Here is a 13,346-nt window from a genome sequence, read left to right as displayed (position 1 = left end):
AGAAGTCAGTTTGCGAAATAAAACAGTAGTTTGTTTAAGAGATATTAAAAAAAATTGGAAATTTTCAACCAAGATTCAGGAATGAGCTATTGAAAAGGAATTTGCTGAACTGACAGGACTAGTCTGTTTGCATTCCCATGCAGTGTTTATATCAAGGGTGTGCGTGTCAGCCTGGCTCTTTAGGACTTTGTGCACATCTATAAGAAGTTGGTATGCAGAGAACGTTAATGATATTTCGATATGCAAGTAACCATTACAATTGCCATGATTGAGACATTTCACTTAATGCTCATCACGAGCCAATTGACTTATTGCTTAGCCTGACCCATCACTGAGGTTGACATTGATGTTGACATAATGGAATAAAAAAAAGAATGTTTGTAACAGGCTGATTTGTTAAACCATCATAAAAATAACTAGCTGAAAAGTGCTGATTATGTTCTAAAAAAACAACAACAACAACAAAGCTTGTGGCTTAATGGAATACGTGTACCAGCGTTACATATTTAAAATACAAAATATGAGTAACTGTATTCCGTTACAGTTAACGCTTAATCCTCCTAGGACCTGGCATCCACATATGTAGACATCACATTTTGGGTTGTCTAGACCACAATACTAAATTTTGCTCTACAAGGGCCTGATATCCACTTACGAGAACATTATACTGCTACTGTTCTATCGAAATTTAAAACAAATGTCCTCATATGTGGATATCAGGCCCTTGTAGAGCAAAATCAGGTAAAAAGATAATTCTTTGTTTTTACATTCATCAGATCCCAATCAGCCCAAATAGCAAAGAGATTCATATTTTAGGCTAGCTCCTCTCTAATTTTGGTAATTAAACACATTGCCGGAAACCCCCAAAAAGAGGCACTAATGTAAGCGTTCTGTTAATGTTGGTGGCATCAGGTACACAATGGACCCGGAGTCAGCACAACAGAGCCAGCAGTGCACGTGCAGGAATGCATTTCTTACTTGGAAATTCCGACACCACTTCACGTTTAAAGAAGAAAGAGATGGGCCAAATCTGACTGTGCAATGCAAACTCTGTTTGCCAGCAACCAAGTTGCTCTCAGCGTCAAGAGACTCCACCTCCAACCTAAAGAAACATCTGGAAGTAAGTAAAAGTAAGTAAAAACTAATATTAGCCTACCACAACTACCTTGTGTTAGTTGTGGTAGCTAAGTCTACTCGCCACCAAGCTAACATTGTTAGCTGGCGTTAGCTGAGGTTAGTTCATAGACTGCAGACTGTTTTGATGGATAGCATTAACAACCTGCTCGCTGTCATGTGCAGCTCTGAAAGCATTCAAAAAGAAAACATAATAATGATACAGAAATTGTTTTCTATACGAGATCACTGCAAAAAGTGAAGCCTTACCTAATGTCCACCCTACTGTTACTCATTTTCTATTAAGATTTAAAAATCTAGTTGGTATTTTTATGGCCAGCAACCTCCACTAATAGTAATAAATCACACATCAATAGTACATCCATGTAGTCGTAAAAAGCATGACAGTATATTAAGTAATCCAAAGTATTCAGAATACGTTACTCCCATTGAGTCTTTAACGGAATACGTTACAAATTACATTTTGGGGCATGTATTCTGTAATCTGTAGTGGAATACATTTTAAAAGTAACCTTCCCAACACTGAATATGCATCATCTCTCCCCAAACCCATTCACCTCACCTTATACTCAAACTTTTTACATCATTCCCCACATGGCAGGAAGCAATATTTTCACATCCCATCTAAACAAAACAATGACAGCAAAGCCTAGCTGAAAAGCCTAAACTTCCACATTGCAGTTTTGACTCAGGAGATGATGTTGGAGGTTTAACCACATTTACAGGAATGACATTTATTTGGTGTGAAATTTCTTTTACAATATGTTTTGCAGTAATTAATCTAAACTGCAGTGGAGAGAAAGGGTTGTTGATGCGCAGTCTATTTGAATCCAGTTTATTAGATTTATTCATAGGAGTAGCACAGTGGTGCAGTGATGCAATAAACTCACAGCAAGAAGGTCCTGTAGCCGTACTGAAGGTGTGAGTGTGAATGGTCGCCTGTCTCTGTGTGTTACCCCTGCAATAGATTGGCAACCTGTCCAGGGTGTACCATGCATCTTGCCCTATGACAGCCAGGATAGGCTAGGAACTGGATAACTGTAAGATGGTGGATATTTATTTATTGCCAGCAGCATCTTAGCTTGGCATAAAGTCTGGAAATAAGGGGAAATAGCATGCTTCAAAGGTAAAAAAAAAAAAAAAAAAAAAAAAAATTCTACCAGCACTTTTGAAGCCCACTAACATGTTTAATGTGATGATAGACAGATTTATGTCTGGACACAGCAAGGCTATTTTTTTCCATTTCCGCTCTGTTGAATTGACAGCAAAGAGGCTCTCATCTGTATTTCACAATAAAATGAATAAGCATGTTTTTTAATCATTCCTGTAAGAGGCTTTCCAAACTAAACTCAGTTTTGCAAAAACGCATTAGCAGCCGTTCCATTTCCTCAGGTGAACCACATCTATGTAAAAATAAACCCCCCTTCACTACCAGCAACAACACAGCTGCAAAAGCAAAAGCCAGCCAGTCCATTCCTGCGGTGTCAGGGTCCTGGGGTGTCAAGAGAGTTGACCCCCAACACACAGCAAATAAAACTGATTTACTGCTGCTTTGCTGGCTCCACCACACTTTATAAAACTGTCCTGGGTAACACATACATTGACACACGGACAGAAACATATAAACACTCACACAGAGATGCATGCATGCTATACTGTACTAGAAAACACAAGAAACATGGAAAGAAATTTGCCCAAAACTAGAACCATTATTATAGTTCTAAGTAGATAATTTTATGCAGACACCCATAGATGATGAATCAGAGAAAGCCTTTTAAGGAAAAGAGTAGGATAGTCATAAAACGATAACTTTGTGCAATACTTTTCCATAAACCCTTCCAGTGTCTAAGATAATTTTGTAAATAATTAACTGGTGTTAATGAGAGATAAGATGAAGGGTTTTAATCAGAGGGAGAAATACAGTGAAGTAAATGGCCTGTATTTGTATAGCGCTTTTACTAGTCCCGCCTAGGGACCCCAAAGCACTTTTACACACACAGTCATCCACCCATTCACACACTGGTGGAGGCAAGCTACAGTTGTAGCCACAGCTGCCCTGGGGCAGACTGACAGAAGCGAGGGTGCCATATCGCACCATCGGCCGATATGGCGGCCGATGGTGCGCCTACTGGCCAACACCAGTAGGCAGTAGGTGAAGTGTCTTGCCCAAGGACACAACGACCGAGACTGTCCGAGCCGGGGTTCGAACCAGCAACCTTCCGATTACAAGGCGAACTCCCAACTCTTGAGCCACGGTCACCCAGTAAAGTAAGCTTTGGGAGAAGAGAGAAAGAGGCTTTAAGTGTCATGCTTAAGTACTTATGCAAGGCAGAAGTACACTTTTCGGTAGGTTAATGAGACCAGAGAGAAAAACAGCGAGAAGATTCTTTATTAGCTTTTACCTGATATCTCTGTTTCTCTCCGTTAAAATATTCAGTGCAGTATCACAGCGGTTCTTGAAAAACTCACAAAATTTAGGGTGTTGTTACATTGGTTTTATTTGTAGTTTTATTTTTATTTAACAGTCACCTCAAGGCGCTTTACATTGCAAGGTAAAGACTGTCATTATTAGAGAGAAAAGCCCAGCAATCAAACAGCCCCCTTTGAGCAAGTACTCTGCGACAGTACAAAGAAAAAACTCCCTTTTAACAGGAAGAAAGCTCCAGCAGAACCAGGCTCACGGAGGGGCAGCTATCTGTTATGACCAGTTGGGGGTGTAGGGAAGAAGACAGGATAAACGACACACTGTGGAAGAGAGCCATGGATTAATAAAAAAAATAATGATTAAATGCAGAGTGGTGTATAAACACAGTTTTCTGGGTTTTGGCTGACATCTCCTGTACTTGATATGACTGTTATTTTTGTGATCACTGACCAAAACAAGGAAATTAAACAGAATCCTCAACCCAGTTCTATTTAGAACCCTATTTTGTTCACAGTGTGTGGCTAGCACTGTCACCTCACAGTAAAAGGGTTCGTCAAGTCATCTTTATTTATATAGCACATTTAAAAGACATCAAGTGTCGGCTAAAGTGCTGAACAGAGGGATAATATAATAAAAGAATTAAAATAGAAAGAAAACATTTTAAAAAGAATTGTAAGACATGTAAGAGTATATAGCATATAATGTACATGCAAATATGCACATACATCTACAAAACTGTACACATCCACACACAAGCACACATATGTGAACATAACGTATATACACATACAACATCATCCAATAAGATAAGAGACCAAATAGACAGAATAAAAAAGATATCAAAGAGATCCGAAAGCCTTAGAAAATAAGTAGGTCTTGAGATTCGATTTAAAGACTTCCAAGGATGAAGAGGATTTTATGAAGGGGGGAAGACTATTTCAGAGTCTCGGGGCGGCAATGGAGAAAGCCCTGTCACCTCTAGATTTGAGCTGGGAGCATGGAACTGATAAAACCATCTGACTGGAGGAGCGCAGAGATCTACTGGGTAAGTGCAGGCTAAGAAGCCAAACCATGGAGAACTTTAAAAACAAATAGTAAAACCTTAAAATCGATTCTATGTTTAACTGGTAGCCAATGTAGAGATGCGAGTACCGGGGTAATATTCTCTCTCTTTCTAGTACCCGTCAGGAGCCTTGCGGCTGCATTTTGAACAAGTTGCAGGCGGGTCAGGCTTGAGTGACAAATGCCTAAATAGAGAGAGTTACAATAGTCAAGACGTGACGATATGAAAGCATGGATAACAGTTTCCAGGTCTTTAGATGACAGGATATTTTTGAGTTTAGAAATGCTCCTGAGTTGGAAAAAACTGCCACAAACAACTGAATTTATTTGCTTGTCCAGCTTGAGAGTGGAATCAAAAATGAAACCAAGATTTTTTACATGGGGATGTACATTAGCTGATAATGGGCCCAAATTGTTTCTTATGAGACTAATAGAGTCCTGCTTACCGAAGATTATAATGTTGGTTTTGTCATGATTTTGCTTGAGAAAGTTCAGAGACATCCAGCAATGTATGTCGCTAAGACAGCCTGAGACTTTCTGCAGTGTACTATCAGCACCTGGTTTTAGAGAACAGGGGTTCGAACAGGTAAGCTCTGTGTGGAGCTTAAATGTTCTTCCTGAGCCTGTGCGGGTTCTCTTCAGGTACTCCTGTTTCCTCTCACAACCCCAAGACATCCATACTGGTGATTCTAAATCGGCCATAGTTGCAGATGCGAGTATGACTTGTTGTCTGTCTTTTTACATTAGGACTGGCAAATCTATCTGAGTCTGTCAGACAGGCTTCCCCAACCCACCCCCATTATATTAGATATGCAGTAGAAAATCGATGGATGGACGTATAATGAGCAAAATTGGTTCATCCCTTATTCTACCTTAAATGTATTGATCGCTACTTGCAATGTCACATATTTAGACTGTGCCCAGCTTGTTATGAATTGTGCTCCGGAGTGTCCCTTATTTGATATTAAAAAGTTGGCAACCCTCGCCCAGGCATGGGTCACTTGGTGTGTTGATGTGATTGCTAACTGCACCTAATCAGAGAAGTCACTGAAATATTAGACATGGGCATAAACATTAATTAGTTCAACATAGCTTAGTTATTGATGTTTGATTCACCTTCCTTGTTCTTATAATTGAAAATTTAAGCTTATCATGTATCCTTAAATCATCAACTTAATGTTTAAATATAAGCAGGTTTTGACTACAAACACTTAACTATAACTAAATCCAGGTGTGGCAAAAAACAAGAAAGTTTATTGAAAGTACAATAAAAACTCATCTTTAGAGGAACATAAAAAGTGAAATCATATTGTGCACTTACAAAACTTACTTACAAAAACACAGGAAATCTGTAGTCTTTGTCAATTTGCTTAAATTTGTCCACTCAAGCATGCTAAGGAGCCACAGTGGATATGGTTACTGTGAGTCAAGTGTATTGTTGTATTGTCTTATTGTGCTGTTGCAAACTAAATTTTGCAGTATGACAAATACCAGCATATCATAATAATAGAAAACAAAACTAATCCATGCTGCTGGAGAAAACTCACAAAAGCGTGGAGAGAACATGTCATCTCCACAAAGGGCCCAACTCGTGTCTTCCTGTTATCCCAACCACCCTCTTTATTCTGAATTCTACAAGTTGTTATTTATCACTATGAGGCAAAATGGCTTTCTCAGGAAATACCCTGCACACTGGAAAATAGTGCTATAGTTTTAAAATAGTGCTCCAGTCTTAAAGAAGAAGGATTCCTGACCAAGTGTCAGTATGTAACACTTGGTCAGTGTTACAAGAGAGGAAGATGTTGGCTCTAACCTGATCCGCTAAGACAGTATGGAGGTGTGTATTAAATCATAAATGTTTTTAGGCCTTTCCCCCCATTTGGAAAGAGGAAAAGCAGAGCCATCACCTCATGAGTTTAAATCACCCACCAGTGCCACACACTCCCTTCGACCAGATCATCCCTCCAACCCGCTGCCGCTGCAGATTACTGACACTAAGCAGATGTGCTGTTCTTTATCTCCCGACACAAAGCTACTGGAAGACAGTGGTTCTGTCTGAATGTGATTTTTAATACTTCTTAATATCTTAGCATTGTGTATACTTGTAATATAATTATCTGATGACAGAATGTCTGAGCTTTGACTCTGAACAGATGCTTCTTGAAAATGAGTTTAACAGTTTCAGTTTCTAAGGATTTGGCCAACAGGGAATCAGAATCAGGCTCTATTTTTGTTGCACTTTCAGAGAGAAATATAGATTCACAATACTCATACAGAAACATATCTATTAGATGGTTAAATAAGTTCATTAGACTTGATGTAATAATGTATTACTAGCAAAAAAAAATAGTGTGTGCACATTCTGGTTGACCTAGTATGACCTGAAACCTTTCAAGAATTTAGAATAATGGTTGTTCATAACTAGGTGCAACTGTGAAGACTAACAAGGCGTGTTCTGAGCTCTGATGCTGTGTTGCAGTGCAAAGTCAGCCTCTCAGTTCAGAGGGCCCTGCCTCCTTTGTAGCACCTTTTTTTTTCCCTTTTCCAACAGGTGCCTGACTGATAGGCTGATGATCAGACCCATTAATAACTACTACCTCTTTCTAGTAACTCAACTTGAAGAAACTGGAACATTTAATGATGAAACCCATAAGAGGTTGCATATGCATTTGGACTACAAAGAAACTTTTTACATTAAAACACAATGCACTGTGTTCAGCATCCATTCCAGCCCTTTAATGCAATGTGATTCATCTGTTAAGCCACTGTTTTGATGTTGCAGCCTGAATTCAGCATTACAAGGGAGATGGCAGACAGCATGTCAGCTACGAGGAAAATGTTGCCACAAGCCTCGCTCACTTTGTACTCTGAAGTTCCAGATTAAGAATGCAGAGTGGATCATTTTTATCAATAAATCCCAACTACTTCTTTCTTTCTGACTGCACAGACATTATATGACATGTGTGAGTGCGTATCTCTGTCATTCTCCCTGTCCTTCACTCTCTCCCGCCTTCATGTGGTGTGCTCGTCCTCTCCACATGAGATCTGAATCACAAATTCAGATCTCACGTGGAGAGGAGGGCTGATCATGCTTTGTCAGCCAGCAGTGAGAGGACATCCTGTGATTAAAGCTCTGCTGGTTCAGACAGGGTCACTGACAGAATGACAGAATTAGGACTGAAATCAAGTTGTCCAGCTGAGAAATAATGAGTTGGTTGGAGTCATTTACACTATATGGACAAAAGTATAGGGCCACACAGTCTCTTAATCTTTGAATTCAGGTGTTTTTTGTCCTGTTGCCATAGATATACATGATCAAGCACCAATTCACTGAATTAATGTGCGGTACTGTGATAAGCTGCCTTTATGGGGTGGCTGTAGTGAAGGCGGTAGAGTGGGTCATCTACTAATTGGACGGGCGGTGAATAAGGCTTCAGGCTCATAGCAGGAGATAGTCCACTTAATTTTTGTTCTCATGTCTGGAAATAGTTTTATTTAGTTGAGGGAGCTGCCTGACTAGAGTGTGCAGGAGGCAGGACAAAGACTCACTAACTACATTCACAGGACCTTTAATTACACACAAACTTAAAGACCATTTAAAGTCCAACATTTGTGTTCTCACGTGCATCTCTGTCAGTATATGTCTAGAAAAGATTTGGGCTGCAGTGCATGTGTGAAAACGGCTTATGTTTGCAGCTCTATTTGGAACCTGGTGCTGTATGACATTGATATTGAGGGCCAAAGAGAAGAATGGCTCAAAGTAGCCTGTATGAGACTTCCTCTGTCCACAGGTGCAGCACCTATTCTGTTTCAGACAGAGGTCACTGTCACCCCCTCTGAGGAGTGGAGGGATGACTGGAGGGATGAAGCAACTGGAGGACAGGATCCTTCAGTGCCTGTTTGGTTGACAATGGGTTGCTTCTGCCTGCTGAACGGTGGGTTTGTGTATGAAAGGAGGGGTTAGGACTGATACAGAGGGACAGAAGAGAAGAGAGATATTACGAATTGTTACCTCATGGAAGTATTATCTCTCTCTCTCTCTCTCTCACACACACACACACACACCTACACACACACAATCTCTCGCTGGTCTGACCTTGTACTGACCTGACACAGTTTTTGGTTCAAATGTCCATAGGGGATCTTCTCAGTCCTGTCACTCTCAGGACCAGCAACTAGTTCATTTTGGAAACAATGACGTATTGTAAAACGTGTTGCAAAAAGGTGTGACATAGTCCTTTAGAAGATTTAAACTGCTGAAAAACCCCCAAAACCTTTTGATCATCACTGGTACCACAAACTCAATGTAGAACACAAACATAACATTAAAAAAATATACAATATGAGATGATATAGGAACACACTTCACTTAACTGGATTCTGAAAAACCAAAAGGAAACAAACTAAAAAGACTGTAACCAAAACAAGGTTGTGGATCATAATGACAAATGTCCCTTTTGCTCCCTCCTGTGGGCAAAGCTGTCCCACATGACCAAGCATCAATGCTGCCCATTTAACTTAAATAAAATGTGAATATATACTTCACAAGATAAGGTTTATTTGTGTTTACGACAAATAGTTTACGACTTTGTCAAAAATCACCACAGTCCCCACCACCACCACCCTCTTGTAGCAGAAATTATGTATTACAGCCGAAATATGTGTGACTGGGGGAATCAACTAATAATCATGATAATGCTGCTGTAACAATGACTTTTGAAGCCAGTCCTCAAGTAAAAGAAAGCAGGAAGTGAATCATAAAAAATGCAACTAAACAAAGAAACAGAGAGACACGAAGTATCATCCAAAGTTTTCAGTGACTCTTAGAGCAAGAGGTGAGTGATGGAGAGAGGAGAGGCGTTTACCTCTGCCTGACACCCATCCATTCACCCCCGTAACAGGAGCGCATCAGAGCTGCAGCCAACAAAGGCAGTTGGAGTGGTTTGAACTGTCCACTCACCGCAATAAAAGGTCATGGAGAATATCTCCTCTTGTGTGCATGATTGTGTGTGTATTCCATGACAGAGACATTCATGGTTTGGTCTACTTAGCCTCTGTCCTATCATCAAAGGACACAGGTGAGAGCAGCATTGTGGCTCCTGAGCTCTCACGTTACCCTTTCAGCTAAGGTAGTTGACATCAAAGAGGGGTGGCTTCAAAAGTGCAAAATGCATGCGCACACACACATACGCACACCGAAAAGCATAAAAAATGCAAGGACATTTTAAGTGCACACGTACGTTGCATGCAAAGGCACACCGGGCAGAAGGACACATACCGTGTGCAGTAGAAGCATTTTTCTAGCAATCACTTCAGCAACAAATCAGTTTTCTCCATTATTTAGTGTTATTTAGTGAGCTAGTATATACAGTACATTTATGTGTACATATGTGTGTATGTACCACTCTCACCTTCTAATCTTAAGACTAGCACAAACTTGTACTTACTGGGAAAAACAAGAACACGATCTCGTAATAATTGGATATTACTGCCATGCAAGTACTTAAATAGGTTGAGTTTTGTGTTCCCTTATACGGCCTCTGGCTGACGTACAGATCCCATGGAGATACTAGTAATGACCTGCCATTTCATCATAGCTACAGCATTTTCCTCTTCTGGACCTGCATGAAGCAGACTTGTCAGGCCCTGTTAGGAAGCCAGAGAGCATGTGCCAGGTGCATCACAGCATCAGCCAATATATGCTCGACACACCAGTTGCAAACATGGCATGCAGAGCAACAGGCTACCAAGGTTTGTTTAGAGAAACAGCGCAATCTTTATGAATTACAAAGAAAATGCATCTTTGCTGCTCCAAAGCATTAAAAAAAATTTAGCTCAAAGAAAGCACTGAGTTGGAAAAAAAAAAGATGATGTGCTGATTTCATTTGAGACAATGAGCCAAGTAGCTGACATTTTCTTTTTATAATTCATTTATAATTTTTCATTTGCTTACAGATGAGGACAGAGGATCATAACAATGCTGACCAAGCTTGAAAAGGCCAAGTGCCTCTGTGCTTTTTAGAGCTCAGTATGTCAGAGAGATTGAGTGATACAGGTCACATGTGTTTATGTGGGGCTGATACCTCATAGTGTGCAAATGAAAACAAATCATGGCTCACCCCACTTGCAAGTCAGTGCCAACATCGTGCTTGTTCCATTTTAGGTTCTGTTAGCATTGTATCATAAAGTTGAACCTGATGAACTTTCTGTAACATCAAACCTGATGTGAACATCCATGCTGGATTCACCTAGAGCATTTTCCGACTCATCAATCTATTTTTCCTTTCATACAACGTCAGATTCTTTTATATATTCACAAATAAAAGTGTCTTGGAGTTTTGACAAATGACTGTAGCGTCTCGCCATTACTCTGACTTTTGCAAATTTTGGCTACATACAGTTCTTCAGATTTTTTCTGGATTCAACACCACATGTATGCAGTAAGTTAGGTCATCGTGTAAAAAGTTAATAAAACCAGAATGCAATGATTTCAAATCACATAATTATACGTATTTTATTCACAATAGAGCAAAGAAACACATCCTTAAACTGAGACATTTTATTTTTATTTTTATTTTAAAGAGCTCTTTTTTTATTTGATGGCAGCAACATGTCTCAAAAAAGTGGAATGGGGCATTAAAGCGACAGTAAGCAAAAAAGCAAGTAGTACTAAAAAGAAACATGGAGGAATATTTCATTACTAATTTGCTTAATCAGCAACAGGTTACTAACATGACTGGGTATAAAAACAGTTAGATGTACAGATGGGCAGAGCTTCACCAATGTGCAAAAAACTGCATCTGTGGAGCGATTTCAAAATAATGTTACTCATTGTAAAATTTTAAAAACTGTGAAGATCTGATCAGCTACAGTAAATAATATTATCAAAGGATTCTGAGAATCTGGAGAAATCTCTGTTTGCAAGGGACAAGGTTAAAAATCAATATAGGATTGCCTGTGATCATCAAGCCCTGCATTTAAAAAAAAGCCACGATTGGGTCATGAACATCACTGCATGGGCTCAGGGATGCTTACAGAAATCACTGTCTGTGAACACAGTTCTCCAAGCCCTCCACAAATGCTGCTTACATCTCTCTGACGGATAGAAGAAGCCACATGTGAACATGTGGAAAACAGCTCTGTGGTCAGACAAATCCAAATTTGACATCCTTTTTAGAATTCATGGACGCCACATCCTCTGAGCTAAAGAGGGGAAGGACCAATCCAGCTCGTTTTCAGTGCTCAGTTCAAAAGCCTCCATGTCTGATGCCATGAGGATGCATCAGTGGATGAAATGGGCAGCTTGGAACGGCACCATTAGTGCTGAACAATATATACAGGTTTTAGAGCAACATATGAACCCATTTAGATGAAGTCTTTTTTAGGGACTAAACCAGGGGTAGGCAACTCCAGGCCTCAAGGGCCGGTGTCCTGCAGGTTTTAGATGTGTCTTTGATCCAATACAGCTGATTCAAATTGCTAAATTACCTCCTCAACATGTCTTGAAGTTCTCCAGAGGCCTGATAATGAACTAATCACTTGATTCAGGTGTGTTGACCCAGGGTGATATCTAAAACCTGCAGGACACCGGCACTCAAAGCCTGGAGTTGCCTACCCCTGGACTAGACATGACTATCATGACATTAAAAATATGACAAAAAAGACCCAGGATTGCTTACCTACTAGAATCCAGTATCCTGTCCTACCTAACAAGTCTGGCAGTTGCTCTCCTCAGTTCCCAGACATTTACAGACTGTTGTAAACGAAGAGGGGATGTTGCACAGTGGCAAACATGGACCTGTTCCAGGTTTTTTGAGATGTGCTGCTGCCATTAAATTTAAAACGAGCTTAACCCATAAGAGCCCAGAAACATTTTTACCGTCAGGAAAACTTTGGGAGAGTCAATGTCACTTTAAAGGGGCGGTGACGTGGGTTCTTATGGATTAAAATAGTATTTTTTCAACATTTAAATGTTTAAACATTGGACATATTTTCTATGTTTTCTGTGGTCCATTGTTAATAAAAACATGCGTTATTGAGATTAGCAAATCATTGCACTGTTTTTGTACCCAGTGTCCCAACTTTTTTGGATTTAAGTTTGTGCAAACACAGAACAAAGATTGTAGACTCGCCACGCCACAAACACTTCAAACACTTCACTGCCATTTCGCATATTTCTTGAAAAACACCACCACTGGATTCCTATCATTACTCAAACTCTAAAGTAAAGCAGATATACAGTATTATACTTGCATTAAGTTAAAAGAAAATTTCCAGTGTCTCTAAAATGATGCATGTATAATTAGATTTTGTTTTGTTATATATTCCTGTAGTTACCAAAACTATTATGTTCTGTTTTCTTTTGACATAAGAAGACCCGTGATCAGCTGGCTTGATTGCATCTGGTTACTCCTGCAGGTGTGGCCTACAGGAGCAACACTGGAGTGTAGCCAAGGCAGGTGAAATTGTAGCTAGTTTTTAATTTGTTACTTTCTTGCTTTCGCCCTTTCCAAAAGAAATATAAACACACAAATGAACACAGATTTTTTTTCTCTATCCTCCAGCCTAGAGGCAAATTTGGTTTTCTTCCCATTTTTACTTTTATTCTGTTTGAGCACCTGTGGAGCTGGTTGAGAGCCTGACATGGTCTTTGTGGTTTGCCTGTTTTTTTGTTGTTATAAATATCTGCTCACCATGTTGTGAGACTCGTAAACTAACTGAGGTA

The sequence above is a fragment of the Aulonocara sp. 'chitande type north' Nkhata Bay genome, linkage group LG11 (genome assembly GCF_057382095.1).
Source record: "Aulonocara sp. 'chitande type north' Nkhata Bay isolate Kocher_YH1m ecotype deep benthic linkage group LG11, A_spYH_male_GT1.1, whole genome shotgun sequence".
NCBI lineage: Eukaryota > Metazoa > Chordata > Actinopteri > Cichliformes > Cichlidae > Aulonocara > Aulonocara sp. 'chitande type north' Nkhata Bay.
This window is presented reverse-complemented; position numbering follows the sequence as displayed.